Here is a 20,361-nt window from a genome sequence, read left to right as displayed (position 1 = left end):
ACAGAAACTTGGTTTGGAATATAAATCTCATAAACCTCGTATATACTTGTTTTTTTTATCTTTCACTACGAGATGTCACCACACTGCATTGGATATGAGAACGACCAGGTTAAAAACTAACATATACATTGTTTGATATTTGAAGAGTGATAATTTGAGTTTAGAGTTTACCAATGTTTCAAAAGGTTATTATGCCTTCCATTTTCTAACAGATTAAGTTTACTTAGGATTTTGTATTTGATGAACTCGACGAAGTCCTCCATTATTAAGATTTTGAACTCTACGCCATAGATCGCCTCCGAGGTACCTTGCAAAACCTCATCTTTTCCCATTTCTAGGGTTTGTGGTTCGTTGTATACCTCCCCTTCCTTGATCAACTTCCCTATCCTGCGTCTGTTTGGCTTTGTTGGTAACTTATATTCGATTGTTTTCATGAAGTCCTGCAGAGTATTTTAGATGGTTTGCCCCGAGGAAAAAGGCCCGAAGAGATGGAGAAATTGGTATTGCGTGTGATTTTGTTTGGATCGTTCATTTTACTTTTAAATATATGTTTTATTTTGGGAAAATTAGGTAACTGAACTATGGAGGGCACATATGAGGCATCAAGATCCATCAGAGGTCATGAACAAAGATATCATTTCACACTTCGTTCTTCGTCTTGCATATTGTAGAATGTAGGTTTTGATTTTTATGGTCATGTTTTATTTTGATATCACACTATCTTTCCTGAGTGTTATCTCCTTCACCTCCTAGGGATGAATTAAGGAAATGGTTTCTTTCCATGGAGACTTCTCTTTTCCGCTATCGATTCCGACTAGAAAGCCCCGAGTCATAGGTATATTCTGGATACCTTGTATGAGGTTTGGAGCTCTTATCTAATTTCATTTACCAAAATTATGTTCTATTGCTCGTAGAGGTCACTCATGTCCGAATTTCAGCTACCCTATAAGGCTATTAGTCATGCAGAATTTGAGGTATGACTGCAAATTTATGCACCATATTTCTGGTCATATTACAATACTACAAATTTTTAGACATCTCTTTCTATCGAGATGCATTTTTCTCATGTTCTTTGGCCATGGTTTTATCTAGGATGTCTTTTAGTACTTATAGGAAAATATTTTTTATTGCATTGCAGACTGTAAAGGAAAAATTGAACCAAGTTGCGCATTCTATTGGTCAACCGTTGAATGGTATGCCATTACCTACCAGATTTACATTTGTGATGCTACTAGTAACTAGTAATGGACAAGATTGAACTTCAATAAGTCATCTTAAAACTCTTGTGATGCAATATATATTTGTCAATTTATCTTCTTATCAAATTCTAGGGAACTGATTATAAATTGTTTTGTTCTGTTTGAAAGTAACACAGATACCAGTTGCTCAATCATTTATAGATTTTACTGTTATGTCTAGTAATTTGACAAATTTTTATTATTTTTTGCAGCTGATACACTCTTTTTTAAGGTACCATTTATCTACTTGTTTTTAGTCTAAACTCTCTTTTTTACTATAACAATGTTTCCTTAGTTTCTACTGACCTGTGTCTACTTGCAGGCACCCTTTAAAGAAGTGCCAGAATTATTTGTTGGCCGCAGGGTTTTCCTACAAAAAGGTTTTGCTTATGTTGCGATGCATCAGGTCCATGTTAAATTTATCTTTATACTTTCAAACTCCACAAGATGTGATTATAACTTTATACTTAGTCAGAACTTTTTTTATTTTCATACTAGATCGTTAAAACCTGACAAGTTTTTTGGATGCTGAGTCACGCTCTGTTATCTTTTTCATGGTATTGTAGATGTGCAGTAACATTTGATAAATGATCTAATATCCCGCCTTGTGAGGTAGCAAGCAGTTCTTCTGATCAAGCAAATAGGTACTGATTTTATTTTAATTGAACTAATAAATCATGCTCACATGACTTGTTAGTGTATGATTAATTCCTTGCATTTGTTCATCAGGAGACAACATTGTATCTTTGATGTTGATCAGATTTTTGTCCAAGAAGTTTCAGAGTTTTGATCCCAAACGACTCACTAACATCTATTAACCAGTTTTTTTATGTTACTCAAAATACCATGCATTCTCACAAGCAGCTAATCGGTTTATAGTTCTCACTTCAACAAATGTGTTCCTGAAATAAAAGACAGTAGTACCAACACTGCAAAGAGAGGGGGGCTTCTGGCTCCATCGACAAGATGCAAAGTGGATGTCTTTTTTTCACCCTGATTGTTTTTGTTTAAATTTTGTATCTGTTTCTCGCATAGATTTCATTTCTAGGTAAAGTTAGCCAGTAGCTTGACGTTACCATAATGCTCTCATTTTCATCATGATGATATGTTAATCTTATTTTTGCATTGAATTCTATTCAAGACTATTGTCACTTCTAATGCTACATAATAAAACAGAACGCCAATCAAGTGATATAATATCGATAGGCATTTGGTTAATCTTTTTTGGTTGACTAATGTACCATGATTGATTATTTTTAGGCAGTAGATTCTGGTGGAAATGCAGCAAAGGCAGGACTTAGGGCTGGAGACCAAGTATTGTACACAAGCAGCTTCTTTGGGGATGAGTTGTGGCCTGCTGATAAGCTGGGTTTTACCAAAACAGCTATCCAAGCAAAGCCAGACTCTGTTTATTTTGTAGTAAACAGGTATGATCTACTGGGGTCGTGTTGTGAAGTCTGGCAGAAATACCTAAATATGAAATGGTGAAAATATTTGTTAGGGCTTTCCATCCAGTAATATATCCATGTACTTTTCTTCTTGAAGAGAGGAACATTTAAATGTTCAGAATATTAGGGAGTTTGTAGACACAATGTTTGCACTTTTCCTAATACGTTCTTTATCTTTTATCTGATTCTTATTCTCCCTGTTGCATTTCTTTACACTCTAACAGGGGAGCAGAGGTAGATGTAAAAAGACTAACTAAGAGGCCTGCTCCTCCTCGATTTGGTCGCACCTTGACTGAAGCACAAAAGGCAAGCTAATCGTTTTGCCTCAGTCTCGATGTTGTCTTGTGACTGATTTCTTTAATTTTTTTTTATTGATTGACATTTCTTTGAATTGTTTCTGATGTGTTCAAATCATACGTTGTCCAAGTTATCTAGTTTAACTTTATTGCTATTACTTAAATTCAAAATTCTTAGCTGTTTGTGCATAATTAAACAAGTGTTATTCTAATTCCACCCTCTTTTACTCATGTTTCACAAAAACATAAAATCTTTAGTCATATCATTATAGTTGGCAGGGCTTTCTGATGAGAGGTTGGAAATCTCTTTTTTCCATTTTCAAAAAGAAATACCAAGAATACGTTCATTGGCACTTCTCAAGTACTGATTAATTAAAAAGGACCCCAGTTAAGAGAGTTGGATCGTGGAGCTGATATCAGTGTTGCTACACTAGGATGTTTGAATGATATTCTGAATATGAAAAGATTGAACCTCCATCAAGTACTGATTAATTAAATTATAACTATGAGAAAACTTTGTTGCAATAATTTCTGGTTTGGAATATATTAAGTTCCCAGGAATGATAAATCTATCACTATATGATGTGATTGAGATAAATGATGAATGTGTCTCTTTTTAAGCATTCAAATTAGTCATCTTGTTACTTGGTGCTCTTACTACTTTTTCAACTATGATTTTTGGTCTTGGTTTACTAATATATTATTTATGTGTTTTTACAGTTTACAAATCTCAAGTACTCCAGAGTTGAAATTGATGAAGTGCGGTTCGAGTGGGCGGAATGCATGCTAGATTACATTTGAAGTGCGGTTCTACCTTGATGTGTTGTTAAAAGAGTGTTCTACCTTAATGATTCTGATATCTATTAGCTTTTGATGTAAAAAGAATGTTTGTGTATTTTATGGATATTGTTGTAAGAAGATTATTTATGTAATTTGTGAATATTTGTGTATTTTATGGATACTATTGAATGAAGAATATTTGTGTAATTTGTGAATATTTGTGTATTTTTTTTTGTTACTGTCGGTTTTTCATTGTTTCGGAAATCAAATTTGTGAAAAATATCGATATTACATCGGTTTTCCACCGCTGCAAAACTGATGTTATTAACTAATATTACATCGGTCCTATACCGCTATCAAAACTGGTGTTATTAACATATAATATTACATCGGTTTTATACCGTTGATGAAACGGTGTCGTTAAGTGATACTACACCGGTTAATAACCGATTCGAACACCGGTGTCGTTAAGTGATACTACACCGGTTTTAACCCGATGTCTAAAATGGCAAACCTTTTACATCGGCTTCATAAACATCGGTCGAAAATGTAATAGACACCGGTGGAAAACTGATGTCTATGAGGGTTTTTGTTGTAGTGCCTGTGTCAAAGCTTTGGTCAAAGGATCCGTAATGTTAGCATCGGTTGGGACTCTGCATATCCTTATATCTCATATATCGATGATCCCTCAAATCATTGTAGTATCCAATACCTAAGACCACCATTTAAGTACAATACATGTCCTAACTGCGATCTAGAATCGTCCTTGTCAATTTTGGAAGCTTGCACCACTGTAACCCTTTACAGCAATCTCTTCATCGCCTCCAAATATCAAGAAATAATCTTGAGTCCTTCTCAAGTACTTAAGAATATTCTTGACTGTTGTCCAGTGACCTTCACCTGGATATGATTGGTATCTGCTTGTCATGCTTAACGCATACGAGACATCTGGGCGAGTACAAAGCATGACGTACATGATTGACCCTATAGCAGATGCATAAGGGATCTGATCCATGCGGTCCCTTTCTACCTTAGAAGAGGGGCATTGAATCTTCGAAAGACTCACACCATGTGATATAGGCAGGAATCCCTTCTTGGAATTCTCCATGACAAAATGTTTAAGCACCTTGTCAATGTACATACTCTGGCTTAGGCTAAGCAATCTCTTAGATCTATCTCTATAGACCTTAAGACCTAAAATATAGGCTGCCTCACCTAAGTCTTTCATTGAAAAACAATTCCCAAGCCAAGTCTTCACTGACTGAAGAGTAGGGATATCATTTCTAATGAGTAGTATGTCATCTACATATAATATGAGAAAGATGGTTGTGCTCCCACTAACCTTCTTGTAGACATAAGGTTCATCTTCATTCTTAATGAAACCAAACGTTTTGATCGCATCATCGAATCGAAGATTCCAGCTTCTAGAAGCTTGCTTCAATCCATAAATGGATCTTTGCAACTTACAAACCTTTCCAGCATACTCTAGATCTACAAAACCCTCAGGTTGTGTCATGTACACATCCTCGAGTAGATTTCTGTTAAGAAATACGGTTTTGACATCCATCTGCCAGATCTCATAATCATAGTAAGCAGCAATAGCAAGCATGATCCGAATGGACTTGAGCATCGCAACTGGTGAAAAAGTTTCATTATAGTCTATACCATGAATCTGTTTGAATCCTTTAGCCACCAATCTACCTTTGTAGATATGCATATGATTATCCATGTCAGTCTTCACCTTGAAGATCCACTTACACCCAATGGGTTTGATCCCTTCAGATGGATTAACCAAAGTCCATACTTGGTTAGTGTACATGGATTTCATCTCGGATCTCATGGCCTCTAGCCATTTCTTAGAATCTGGGCCCTGTACAGCTTCCTAATACAATATAGGCTCATTGAGACCAATAAGCTCTACATCACCATGGTCAGACAAGAGAAAAGAATATCTCTCAGGTTGACGATGAATCCTATCAGATCTGCGTAGAGCATGTGCTACTTGAACAGGTTGTTATTCCATAACCTCTTGTGGTGCAACAAAATCCTAATCCACAATATCTTGTGGTACCTGTTCAATTTCCATCACGGTGTCAGTGCTAGTATCTTGAACTTCTTCAAGATAAACTTCACTCCCACTAGTTTTTCTATAAATCAATTCCCTTTCTAGAAATACACCAATTCTGGCAACAAACATCTTACTATGTGTGGGATTATAGAAGTAATATCCCTTTGTTTCCTTGGGATATCCAACAAAGTAGCACTTATCTGATTTAGGTCCTAGTTTATCTAAGACTTGTCGTCGAACGTAAACCTCACAACCCCAAATCTTCATAAAAGATATATTGGGACTCCTCCCTGTCTATATCGTATATGATGTCTTTATGACGACCTTGGATGGAACTCGGTTAAGTGTGAAAGCGGCTGTCTCTAGAGCATGTCCCCAGAAGGAAGTAGGAAGATCTGTATGACTCATCATCGATCGTACCATATCTAATAAAGTACGGTTCCTCCTTTCTGATACATCATTCCATTGTAGTGTTCCAGGTGGAGTGAGTTGAGATATTATCCCACACTCAACAAGATGGTTATGAAACTCTTAGCTAAGGTATTCCCTACCTCGATCTGATCGAAGCATCTTAATACTCTTACTAAGTTAGTTTTGTACTTCATTCTTGAATTCCTTGAACTTTTCAAAGGATTCTGACTTGTGTCTCATTAGATACACGTAGTCATATCTACTGAAATCATCAGTGAAGGTAATGAAGTAATTGTAGGACCGTTAGATTCGATAGAGGGGGGGGGTAAATATCGATTCGAAAAAACAAGAGTTTAAACGCAGCGGAAAAGTAAAATAGACACAATGGTTTTACTTCGTTCGGAGCCTGTGACGACTCCTACTCGAAGGCCCGTGGTCCTTGACCACTTTCGTTGGGCAATCACTAGCAATTCGGAATAATGATTACAAAAGAACCGTACAGGGAATGCTAATGAAACTGAAAAACAAATACCGACAAAAGGGAAAAGAACGGAGCGTAGTGTCGGAGCTTTGTTGGCGTCGCACTGAGCGTCGAGCAGCAAGACCAGCAGTAGAAGAGTTCTCAGCTTGATTGATTTTAAGCTCCTGCCAGGGCTTCTTTTATATGTTGCTCCGGATTCCTAGCCTGGAATGTGACGTAATTGCTCAAACCAAGATGCTCCACGTGGCGGCGACTTGGCTGGATAAAATTCGCCTTGGCGCCGGATCCTCAGGCGCGGACCTCCAGCTCGGATCCTCCGGCGCCGGACCCTGTTCGAAAACTCCATTTTCTGCAAAACAAAGTTAGTCCGGGCATAAAATTATATAGAATTATCAGCACAGTTAAGGTTCAACAAAGTAATAGCAAAGAGTATGACTTAGATTCCGTCTTTCCGAGGCCGGAATCTAGTCACGATCTCGACTTAGACATCCGAAATGGATCTAAGCGGATCGACGCCTAATGTTCCCTTCCGGGAACGCGTCCTGGATCCTCTCCTCGGTGACTTACCTCACTTACCGCCGAGGCGAGCCTGAGGGCCGTCTGTGGACTTCTAGCCAAGCGTCCGGTCAGCCCGTCGACCCACTTGGACTTCTCGCCAGCTATCCGGTCAGCCCGTCGACCTAGCTGGACTTCTCGCCAAGCGTCCGGTCAGCCCGTCGACCCGCTTGGACTTCTCGCCAGCTATCCACTCAGCCCGTCGACCTAGCTGGACTTCGTGCCAGACATCCGGTCAGCCCGTCGACCTGTCTGGACTTCTCCTGCACACTCGATCAAAGTGTCAAACAACAACAAAACTAACTTAACCTATTTGTCATTCATCAAAACCTGGGTTAGACCGTTAGTGCTACCCGCACCAACAGTAATGATAGCCTCCTCTAGCTGCTATTCTGAAAGGGTCACATACATCAGTATGTATGAGTTCTAACAAATCATTCGCTCTTTCGCCATGTCCACTAAATGGAGTCTTTGTCATCTTGCCTCGAAGACAATATTTGCATACTTCATATAATTCAAAATCAAATGAGTCCAACAGTCTATCCTTATGGAGTTGGGATATGCGACTCTCATTTATGTGACCTAAGCGACAATGCCAGAGATATGTTTGGTTCAGATCATTAGACTTGAACCGTTTGGTATTTATGTTATAGATTGAGTTTTCAAAGTCTAGAACATAAAGTCCATTTATCAGAGGTGCACTACAATAAAATATGTCATTTAAATAAATAAAACAACATTTGTCCTTTATTATAAATGAGAACCCCTTCTTGTCTAAACAAGAAATAGAGATTATATTTTTGGTTAAAGCAGGCACATAACAACACTCTTCAAGTTCTAAAACAAGCCCAGTGGGCAAAGATAAAGAGTAGGTTCCTACAGCGATGGCGGCAACTCTTGCACTATTGCCTACTTGTAGGTCCACTTCGCCCTTTGTCAATAATCTACTATTTCTCAGCGCCTACACATTAGTATAAATGTGAGTTGTACATTCGGTATCTAATACCCATGAAGAAGAAATAGATAGATTGACTTCTATAACATATATACCTAAGGCAGAAGTCTCACTTCTCTTCCGTTTCATTTCCTCTAGGTACCCTTTGCAGTTCCTCTTCTAGTGTGCGGTCTCACCGCAATGGAAGCAGGTTCCTTCCTTAGCAACCCCACCTTTGGGTTTCAGTGCATGAACCTTGCCCTTACCTTTGGCTTGGGTCTTACCCTTACCTTTAGGCTTCCACTTGCCTTTGCCTTTAGACACCATCAAAATGGAACCAGGCTTTGCCTTCTTAAGGTTGAGTTCAGCAGTTCTCAACATACTCAACATTTCAGGTAGTGGTTTCTCAATTTCATTTATGTTGTAGTTCATGACGAATTGACTATAACTATCGGGCAATGACTGCAAGATAAGATCAGTGGCCAATTCTTGGCCTAGTGGAAATCCTAACCTTTGTAGATTCTCCACATACCCGATCATTTTGATCACATATGGCCCAACGAGACTTCTTTCTTGCATTCTACTTTGAAACAGTACTTTGGAGATCTCAAATCTCTCATGCCTTGCTTGTCCTTGATACAGTTGTCTAAGATATTTAACCATATCATAAGCATCCATGTTCTCATGTTGCTTCTGAAGCTCAGGGTTTATGGTGGCGAGCATTAGGCATGACACATCTAATGCATCATCTTGATGCTTCTTATAAGCATCCCTATCAGCTCTAGTGGCAGTAGCAAGGGGTGCTTCAGGAATAGGCTTCTCTAGGACGTACAGTTTCCGTTCTTGTTTGAGGACTATTCTCAAGTTTCTATACCAGTCTAGGAAATTAGTTCCATTGAGCTTGTCCTTATCAAGGATAGATCGCAAAGAGAGGGTATTTGTTGTACTTGACGACATGGTAATCTACAACAGTGAAATGCAGGTCTTAGTATCATATATCTATCATTTAATTAGGCCTTTAATTAAATGATTCTCCCACTAAATTCTAAAACTTGATAGAAGCAAGTCACTACTAGTTCTATACCCATAAGCAAAGACATTCTAGTGGGACAAGATCCACATTATACCTCATCTTGAGTTAGCTTTGGCTAATCGCCCAAGACTTGTATAAATAGGTAGGCAACGTGTACCAATTGGACAAAATCCATATTATATTTTTCTTGAGTTAGCTTTGGCTAATCGCCCAAGATATGTATAACTTAGGTAGACAACGTTCACCAATTACATCCTATGTAACTCTTGTATCCTTAGATGAACAACACTATTTGTTCATTTTCCCATCTTATGAAATCCATATCATAATTCATCTTGAGTTAGCTTTGGCTAATCGCCCAAGACTAGTATAATATGATTTACTTCTTATGGGATATGACTTTAAGTTCTCAATCCAATTGAGGTAACTTAATTAAGTCATACCCAAAGGTCGGTAGTCGGACATCACAATTGTCCTGTCGCACTCTACCAAGATAAAACGAGTCACTTTGCTTTGGCAAACCTGACTACAGATGATCAAGGTAGTAATGAGTACCAAACTCTAGTAGGTATATGTAAATGACCTAATTACCATAGCTACACATGCATCACATACATCATGGCATATCATGGCATATATCAACATATACACAAGTTTAAATGTGACATGGTTATGGCCCCATAAACTACGATCTTCTCAAGCCAATGAGAAGAGCGATAAGTCAACCTAGGTCTAAGCCGCTTCTCCAAGCGCTTCCTTGGTTGTCGTGTGTTGTTGTCATTCCTTCCTTTTCACCCATCTTCCAGAAGACTAACTCTTTCTAATTTTGTACATTACAAAATCTAAAGAAACTCGAGTTACATTCGAGTGTAATCTAATTACAACAAGAATAAAAGGGGATGAAGGCATGAAACGCAGGCCGTATTATAAATTACAACATTACACACATCCAATCACATTGGGGTCAAAGGGCCATAACCATGCACCATGTCATATATATTCACAATATTCTTATGACATAAATTTTACTATGATTGGAGCAACTAATTATGAGCCGCAACGCCACGGCGGTACCGTTTAGGAGTTGCTGCCATGCACAAGACACTACCCACAATACCAACTATGTTTCGTTCTAAACAAAACATCTCTAGCCGAGACCTAGTTGGTCACACACCAACTTCGTTTTGTTCCAAACAAAACAACTCTAGCCGAGACCTTGTTGGTCACACACCAACTTTCGGTCAAGAGTCAAGATTTAGTCGAAACTCAGAATCTAGTCAAGACTCATAGTCTACCCGAGACCCATAATCTGGCCGAGAGTCTTGTGTGGCCGAAACTCACAATTTTGCCAATCATAGAAAACCCTATCATGCAATTTCTATATCATATATAAAAATTCTAATAACTTAGTCTATCCCTTTGCAAGTGGCTCTGATACCACTGTAAGGGAATAGGTTGCTCTAAACAAGCAAACGCGCAGCGGAAAAACCTATTTCCTCCAGAAGATCCATGCGAAGGGAAACATAATCTTATACTAAGTTAGATCTAAAGACATGATAGAGTTATACCTTTGAAGCGTGCTTACGATCTCCCGACAGCTCGGATCACAGCATGATCAAGCGTTCGCACCTCTACGGTATCCACACGAACAAGCCTTGCCTTCGTTTGTCTCACAAACTCAACAAGATGGAGATCAAAACATCTAAGGTTGTGCTAGCAACCTCAACTAGGAGTTTCAGCCAAGAAGAGGGAAGGAGGAGGAAGAAGATGCAAAAAGACTCTCCACCTTCTCAAGGAAAAATCTCTTATGAAAAATATCATCCAAATGATATTTATAGTCATCCCATGGAATACCAAGAGTCTCCACCCTTTCATCTTGTAATCCAATGGCTCAAAATCAACCATTCAATCTAATGGCTGAATTGTAACCATTCAACTTCCTTGGTGAACTCAAGTTCACCCAATGAGTCTAACCCATTGATTCTCATACAATTCGACTCAATCTAATGATTGGATCCACTTGAGTCTAACTCAACGAGTCTAATTCGGATTACACTTAATCCAATGAGTGGGTTCATTCGAGTCTAACTCAATAATTAATCCCAAAAACTTAATCATCTCATGATTGACTCTTAGGGCTAATTACTAACAACAAAATCACCATTAACAATAGTTAATGCTTCTATTACACTTTTAAGTAGCAAGTAAAAAGAATCCATATGATAAAATGTTGGTTGTTCCACTTTGCCAAATTTTATCCTGAATGGTCTGTCATAACATGTTAGGAATGGTTGAGCTAGAAAGGGGGGGGGATAGCTCGATTTGATTTCTTGATCCTCTTGATTGCGCAGCAGAAAATTGGAAACAATGCTAACTCCTTATATTTACTTGGTATCCACCTCCTTGAAGTGACTAATCCAAGGATCCCCACCACAGTCACAACATCCACTATGAAACTTCTACTTCTCTGAACAAGGTCGAAGGTGGAGAAATCTTACACTGTTTACAGCTCTCTCTCAAATGAAATAGCTCATAAGGAAGAAGAAGAGTAGATTACAGTTTTGATACAACTTCTCCTTCTTTGAGTAGCTTGAGGATGTATCAAGGATGAGAGCTTGAACATTTGAACTTGAGCACTTGTGAGTAATGGAACAGTTGTGGAAAAAAGTATCTTTTAATCGTGTTTGAAACCTTCTTAAACCCTTTGGAAATAAGCTTTTTTTTTTTGTCATTTTGTGACAGGTGATCACTTATGATTTTTCTTTTGATTGCTTAGGAATCTTTGATTTATCCGTTGAATGATCACTTCCCTAATCGACGACAGAGATTCATTTATTTGAATCTTAAGTGATTCAGAAAAAGAGCTCAATCACTTATTGGCCTTAAGCAAATAGAGTAATTGATTTGGTATGTTTTTGTTTGAATGTGACTTCTCCAAATCACTTAAGTTTAGGGTAATCGTTTACCCTAATCGATTTGGGAACCTTCCGTTCCGAATAAAAAGGTTCTGTAAGCAATTGTTCTAATCACTTACGGTCTTGAAATCATTACAACAATCAATTTGGAAACTTTCTATTTCAAACAGAAGGTTCTGTAAGTGATTGCTCCAATCATTTACTGTGTCCAAATCAATTACAGTAATTGATTTGGAAACCTTCTATTTCAAATAGAAGGTTTCTTAAGTGATTGCTTAATCGCTTAACACTCCCTTAAGCAATTAAGGGTTTTGGCAAATTGATTGACACACTATACCATTTATACTTGATGTCAGACGAATCTCTTGTTCTTTGGACTTCGTGTCTGGATCTTACCAATCTCTGGGCCTTTAACTACCCAAAATATGATCTCACAATCTGCTTAGGTTTTACCGTTGCCAAGAATCTAGTCTTGACCTCCCTGGACTTCTCTTGCCTTACATTCGATCTTCCAACCTGCAAGGGCTTCTTGCTAAGGATCCGGTCCCCGACCTCCATGAACATTTCTTTCCTTGCATCCGATCTTTCGACTTGTAAGGGTTTCTCTTGCCAAATATCTGGTCTTCGACCTTCTTAGACTTCTCTTATCCTGCAAACTTACAACTCATGTTAAATCCAACGTATTAGCTTAAATTTAAACAATTGTCAATCATCAAAACTTCTTATTTAGAGCATGATTGTACCAACAATCTCTCCCTTTTTGATGTTTAATAATTTATTTAAATTTAGAATAATTTCTAGCATAACATAAACTATATGTTACATGAAACTTAAATATAATATCTCTCCCCTTTTGGTAAATATCATAATATAGATACACAAGGAAGAAAATAAATGAAAAAAAAAACAAAGCTCCCCCTTAAGCCATGCATGCCCAAAGGAACATATGCATATAATCTAGATCTCTATAAGGAAAACAAGAAATGAGTACTCCCCCTAAACAAATGCAAGAAGCATAAACACAATAGGAGAACTCCCCCTAAGCGCATGCAATCTATTGGTGCAATTGGCACCAATGGTCAAACTTATATTTTGATGAATGATAAATGGTTAAAATTAGATTTTGTATGATCTGATAATATTACCAAGTGTGTAGAAATTGATGGATCTAGAGAACCTAACACCAGATTGAAATCCAGTTAGGTCTATGGAACCTGATAGCTAGTAGAAAGTCCAAATAAATCAAGGAGTAACCCTATATATGGCAGGAAGTCCATCTTGATTTGTGAGACCTGACAGGCTGATAGCTAGCCGAAGTCTAGTTGGATCTGCAGACCTGACAATTAGCGAGAATACCTGGTGGGTCAAAAGATAAGTCAAGGACAACAAATGGTAAGTGAGGTAAGTCACTGGATGAGAGTGATCTAGTGAGTATGAGTCTCAGTTGGGATTATAGGTGCTGATCCAGTTTAGGTTCACTTTAAAAATCTAAATTGAGAGCATAACTAGATCCTAGTCTTGGAAAGATAAGATCTAATTAATAATGCTATTGTATAGTGTGCTAACTATGTTTTGTAGGTTATACTTTACTTTTGGACTAATGCATTATTGCAGGGTTAAAAGGCAAAAATCAGCTTCAAATGAACAGTATCGGATGTGCCTCAGAGGTGCTCGGAAGCACCTCGTATCCGCATGGAAGGCGTCCTGGATAGGGTGAACGTGCTCTCAAAGAGATAACGCTTGTGGATAAGGTTTCATGGTGTGGAGGCTCTCTGGAGGCACCTCTGAAAAGCTTGGAGGCACTCTCGCACGAATAGGAACATATTTTAGCTTGAAGGCGCCTCAGAGGAGAATTGGAGGCGCCCTCGAAAGCCAATAAAAGAAGGGTTCGGCTAGCATTGAGGACAAAACTTTCATACGAGCTATTACGATCAGTCTGCTACTTTGTTTTCACACTGCAGTCATACTACTTCTCTACTATGCCCTACCACTGCCGAAAGACTGGCACCAACTCCCTAGTGCGTCCGGATCTTCATCCTTCGAGTTGGTAACAAATTTTATTATTGTGCATACTTATTATTTCTACAAAAGGGAAGTGTAGGATTGTTACACTTCTCCATTATTTTTTTTGTACTCGATTCATGCTTCTAAAAATTCTGGAAGAGTTTTTTAGTGGATTGTCCATCGATTCAGTCCGGGGAATCATGGGTCTTGGAGTAGGAGTCGACGATGACTCTGAACCAAGTAAACCACTTGTTTCTATCTTTTTGTCTTGTCTTTCTCTCGTATTTTATTTTCTTCTGATGTGCAATTATTTTATAAAATTGAAAAAGGTTACTTTTAAAAATAAATGTGATTCACCCTCCCCCCTCCACATGTGCATCGATCCTGCACAATCAACCAAGAAAGGAACACCTGGGCACTACCCCACCAAAAATCCATAGATAAAACAAAAAATATACATAGAAACAGTCATAGAGAAACTAAAGTATCTAAATAGACTGCATACATCCAATAGTCCCTACCGTGGAAATACAAAAAATTGCATAACATCATCATCGACTACAGAATCACCTCCATCGGTCAGAGGAATAATTGCTCTAGAAGTACCAACATCGGTAGCGGAGGCATCACCATCCGGAGGATGAGATCGAATCGGTGGACCAATAGTCCAAGAATGGATCAAATTTTGCAGTAATGCGATATTTGATTGAATGTTGGCAAGACCCATCTGAGTGACAGTCTGACCCTGTGTAAGAATAGCAAACTGCCCATAGATTTATGCCATCTCTAGATCACGTTCCACTCGTAACTCCTCAAATCGAGTGTCCATGTTCTCCACAAACTGAAGGAGCTGAGCCCGCATATCATCCTCGAACTTAGACATGTCAGACCCAGTCGCCGCCTCAACATCAGCTTCTGCAAGCCTTGCCGCCTTTGCCGGTGCACACCTCAACAAAGATGATTGCCCTCGGGCACAATGTGATCTAAGGAGAAGGAGCATGTGAGATCCTCAAATACTTTAGCGTCATTAGAAGTTGGCGAGCACGTGACACATCGACTCCCACAAACGTCAGCCACTCGATAATGACATGGCCAAAGGGCATGTGGATCATCCCGTGGACCAAACAAGTGAAGTAGATGATGCACTGGAACATGTTTAATGTGATGTTGACATCGAGGAATTGGCTAAGGGAATATAACATGAACATATGCGTGGATTTGATGGATGTAAGGGCCCTAGTGACCATGGGTAAAATACAGTTGACTATGACCTTAAACAAGGCATTGTTAACTAGAGAGATCTTCATAGTAGAAAATGTGATGCTAGAAACTAGGATGTATCAGGACTTGGTCGTCCATAGAAATGTTGATGCATGGAGTCAAGAGAGACATGCTCGAATGGTGGGGGTAGAAGCTCAAGTAAAGTGGGATAGAATACTAACACGTTGGTGGATGATCGACACTCTAGAAATGCCTGAAGATAGAGGGGGAAAAGTCCAAAATGCATTTGGAAATGTAGCTTTTATAGTGGTTTTCTTCGCCATGAGGGTGTAAATTGTTATAGAATTGGAACAACAAATCCTCATAGATGTTGTGCTCAAGGTCACGAGTTTTTCCAACTGATAATGAAGTATGACACGCATTACATTGGAACAATGATCATAAAAGAATTTAAGATTAATGGACCAAGCGGGAATGAGTTTGAATTTATGTATATTGAACTTATGTTGCAAGGATGCATTTGGAACTCTAGAATCCATAGGTGGCTGAGGTTGAGGAGATTGAGAAGACCCCTCACCGGTAGCAACATATTTAGATTTCCTCCTAAATGATTTGCAATGTGAAGGCACCAACAATGGAATTTTGAATGCAAATACATCAACATTAATGCAAATGATATAATGAATGATGCATAAATACACCACAAACAATTGATTATAAACTTATTAGACCTAGACTAACAAAGTGAAAATGGTGTGGTTTAGGATTTACTTAGGCTTAGGTCCCATGTAGGTCGTGGAAGAAGATGTTGGGACACTCTGAAGCTAGGGGGGTGAATAGATCATCTCGCTTTGTCAAAGATGATTTGCAGCGGATAACCTTGAAGCAAACTCCTCTAATGCTAACACAAGGATTTACTTGGTATCCACCTCATGAAAAGATGACTAATCCAAGGATCCACATCCGAGCACGCTCTCCACTATTAAAACACTCATTCTCAAAACAATCCGAAGGTGGAAAAATATTGTACAACAAGAAGAAAAGGAGAAGCTAATACAAATGAAATCTTACAAGATTTACAACAATAAACCCTAGCTTACTCTCTTCTTGTTTGGAAGCGTCTCTTGATTCTTGGAAATATAGAGGCACTTTACTCCAAGAGCCTTCAAGAACCGACGGTGAGTGTCGGAGAAGAATCGTGTGAAGAGTTGTTGTGTTTGAACTCGTCGTCACCTTTATATCTATGTTTTTAGGGCTTCCAATCAATTGAGCCTGCTCCTAATTGATTTCCACGCCAGATCCCATTGATCACAACTGTTCAAAGCTCATAACCTATGCAACAGTCATATTCCAATTGATTGACCAATCTATTAGGGAGGCTTCAATCAATCAACTGATCGATTTAGAGTTCCTCTACGCTCTTGCAGAAGACCTGGAATCGATTGACCAATCAATTCCAGCTACCTTGCACTCTCGCAAGAAAACCTAGCCCAATTGATTAACTGATAAATTGGGGAGTAGCTCAATTGATTAGCTGATCGATTAAGAACCTTTCTGTGCTCGCGAGAATGAGTGCCAATTGATTTACATAGTCCCAATCGATTAGCTGATCAATTGGGCTACCTTTGTTCGCAACACTCTCCTAATCGATTGATTAGGCTCTGACTCAATCAATCACCTAATTGATTGACCAACCCTAGCCTGCTTAGTTCAAGTGTAGGGTTTTCATGCCCAACATCTAGTCAACCTTGACCCACTTAGACTTACCATCTCATGCCAAGTGTCCGGTCATCCATGACTCACTTAGACTTCAACTCACCAGATGTCCGATCAACTTTGACCCACCTAGATTTCTACTGCCTATCTTCATTTACCGGGACTTACTCACTGCCTAGCTTCACTCACTAGGACTTTCCCACTTGGCTTCACTCATCAGGATTTTCATCTGCCTATTTTCACTCACTAGGACATCCTAACTGCTAGACTTCACTCACCAGAACTTTTACACTATCTAGTTTCACTCATTAGGGCTTTTCACCTGGCTTCACTCACCAGGACTTTTTTCTTCTGCCTAGCTTCACTCACTAGGGCTTTCCAATTATCTGGCTTCACTCACCAAGACTTTTACACCAAGTGTCCAGTCAACACTGACCCACCTGGATTTTCTCCTTCTGCCAATCTTCCCATTGGACTTGTCCTTGCCTAACCTCCAGTTATGACTTCCCAGTCAACCTTGACCTACTTGACTGTTTTGGTTAACCTTTGATCGTTAGTCTCTCATATGAATAATTACACCTGCAATATTCATATATTGTCAAATATCAAGACTCAAGATTAAATCAACTCAAGCTTAGTCAGTCTGATCAGCCTTGACCCAAGGAAAATTGCACCAACGTATCTTCCCTTTTTTGATGTTTGACAGTACGTAGTTAGGAAAATCTCATAGCCTCAACTTTTCTTCATACCAAAGCATGAATGAGAGTTTTCTTCATTCTCCCTCTTTCCAAGAGGGTAATTTACTCCTTCGGGTAATGAAGGTCTAGCTTATACCCTACATTCTCTCCTTTTGGTACACATCAAAAACTCTTCTCCTAAGAAGTTATCCACATGTTGTTTATAACCTTACTTATTATTCACAACATCACAATAAAGGTCTCATACCCTTCATTATCTTCAATTCTCACCCTTGAGCATTAACTCATCATACAATGCTCATCCTAGATGCTCATCCTAGAGCATTGACACTCCACAATGAAGATATCCAATCTTCCATTATTTTCTAATGCTCAACCTTGAGCATTCATTACAATGAAGGTTTCCAACCTTCTATTGTTTCATTGTTTTGGAATAAATTCAAAACCATGTCTTTAAGAAGTAGCTCTCCCTCAAAATATGCTCCAAACTTCTGTCATTGCACCAACAATGACTTGAAATTCTAAAACCTTTAGGAAACCTAAAATTTGAAGTTTTGAGATTCAAAATCTAACTTTGAAACTAAACTTCATCCTAAACTTCAAATTAGTCTCCTTAACCATTCCATTCTTATTTTTATCAAGAAGACTACCCTTAAATATTCATAAATGAATTTCTTAGGGGGTTAGGGATGGTTAACCCCGACTAAATATGGCTTAATGGACTTAAATCAGACAACACAACCAAAATTAGCTTTTCCAATCGATTGAAGTTGGGACTTAATCGATTAAAGTCTTTCAATCGATCAATTGATCCATTCAGCAAGGCTCTGTTCGCAGAAAAGCACTTGAATCGATCAATCGAGTGATCAAGTCACGGGTCAATCGATCAACGGATCGATTCCGAGAGCCTCTGCTCATGAAAAACCTCGTTTAATTGATCAATTAATCAATTGAACATCCTCAATCGATCGATTGATCGATTGAGTTTCTGATTTCTTGAAATCAAATTTCAGCTAAATTTCATAAATTCCTAAATAATTTTATGATTTTCTAAAAATTATGAAAATTTGAGTAGATATTATTTATGTCATATATTATTAAGAAAAAATAGTTTTCTAATAAAATAATTTCTATTTTTAAAGATTGACATAAAACTTAAAACCATTGAAAACTTTAATGTTTTTCTCTAGTTTGTGTCTAACTATACAATAATGATTCCTATCAAAAGATAGTCTTCACCAAAGTTTTCTAAAAGTATTTTGAAATGATTTTCAAAACTAATTTCCAACCATGTTCCTTGGGCTAAATGCACATGATTTGTACACTAGTTTTCCCAATAATTAGATTACACATAACTATATATTTTGATGAAACTAAAACTCAAAAAGATGCACTAAATCAACATCTTGAGTTTTATTCATCCTCCTAACATCTTACTCATATCTAATGTGCACTAAAACACATACAAGTTAACTTATAGTGTTTGTGAGATATAAATTTAATTTTACCCTAATCTAAGGGATCATGCATTTTTATGTAGACATTTTAAAATGTTATCATCCACCTAGAATGCCATTTGATAACTAATGTCATTGTCCTTAATTATAAGGATTTAAATTAATGCATGATTTGTTTATGACATACATCAAAATGAATAATTTTTAAAAGAAAACATACTATAATTACATGATATCTGTATGACATGACATATACTATTTTTCATAATGATATGAATATAAAATATGATGTCATGTCATGTGATGGGCAAACAATCATGGTGATTTAGTATAAATAATATACCTAAATTATCTATCTAAGTTTCCCTAGGTAATTGCTAAATCTAAAGAATAGACCTAAGTTTGTCCATATCTCCCAAGAGAATGTCAAAATCCCAATATGATAATTCTTTTACTCTTCCTATTTGTGCCAATTTTAATTAAGTCTAAATCTTCAAATTTGTTGGCATATTTTACTCTTCCAAAAAAGTAAACATTATAAGCTACATTTTCAAAGGTTGAAAAAAACCTTGAAAATGCCTCCAAGTGTCAACTTCATCAAAACTCATCTAGGGTGTAGAGAACACACTCTTAGGTATTAGTGCTCCTTGGATATGCTAGGTACTCACTAGGGATAACTTCTCTAGTTACCTTCCTAATGACCTTTCTAGGATTCTTAGAAGCCTTGGTCATGCTAGACTCATCTAGGCCAACTCTAGGGATACCTTCTCTTGTGACCTTCTTAGTGACTTTCTTAGGCTTCTTAAAAGCCTTAGTCACATTTATCTTTTTAAGATTTACTCTAGGGATGACCTCCCTTATAACCTTGAATTGACCCCTAGACCTAGGATTAGTTCCATAACTATATGGAATTCTATGGTATAAAGGCACATTCTTTTTAGTTTTAGGTTTGTATCCCAAACATCTATGCCCATTGAATGATTCTTCCTTATCTATTCCTAGGTTTTTGTCCTTAGACCCTTGGACATCATTTGTCATTCTTTTAAGGGCCCTTCATAATCTATCAAGTCTTGACCTCAAGACTTAATTCTCCTCCCTTAATTCCT

The 20,361-nt window shown here is 37.9% G+C and overlaps 2 long non-coding RNA genes across 2 annotated transcripts; both read left to right on the top strand.

The window, feature by feature from the left end:
* Positions 1–479: 479 nt before the first annotated feature.
* Positions 480–827, top strand: LOC122005128. The gene is made up of 3 exons (XR_006118329.1): positions 480–500; positions 571–674; positions 754–827. It is a non-coding gene; the product is annotated as an uncharacterized LOC122005128 (long non-coding RNA).
* Positions 828–2,502: 1,675 nt separating this feature from the next.
* LOC122003776 lies at positions 2,503–2,991 on the top strand. Its single transcript, XR_006118094.1, has 2 exons — positions 2,503–2,665; positions 2,911–2,991. It is a non-coding gene; the product is annotated as an uncharacterized LOC122003776 (long non-coding RNA).
* Positions 2,992–20,361: the final 17,370 nt, after the last annotated feature.

The sequence above is a fragment of the Zingiber officinale genome, chromosome 7B (genome assembly GCF_018446385.1).
Source record: "Zingiber officinale cultivar Zhangliang chromosome 7B, Zo_v1.1, whole genome shotgun sequence".
Lineage (NCBI taxonomy): Eukaryota > Viridiplantae > Streptophyta > Magnoliopsida > Zingiberales > Zingiberaceae > Zingiber > Zingiber officinale.
The sequence above is the reverse complement of the archived record's forward strand: the minus strand, read 5'-3'. Positions and strand labels throughout refer to the sequence as shown.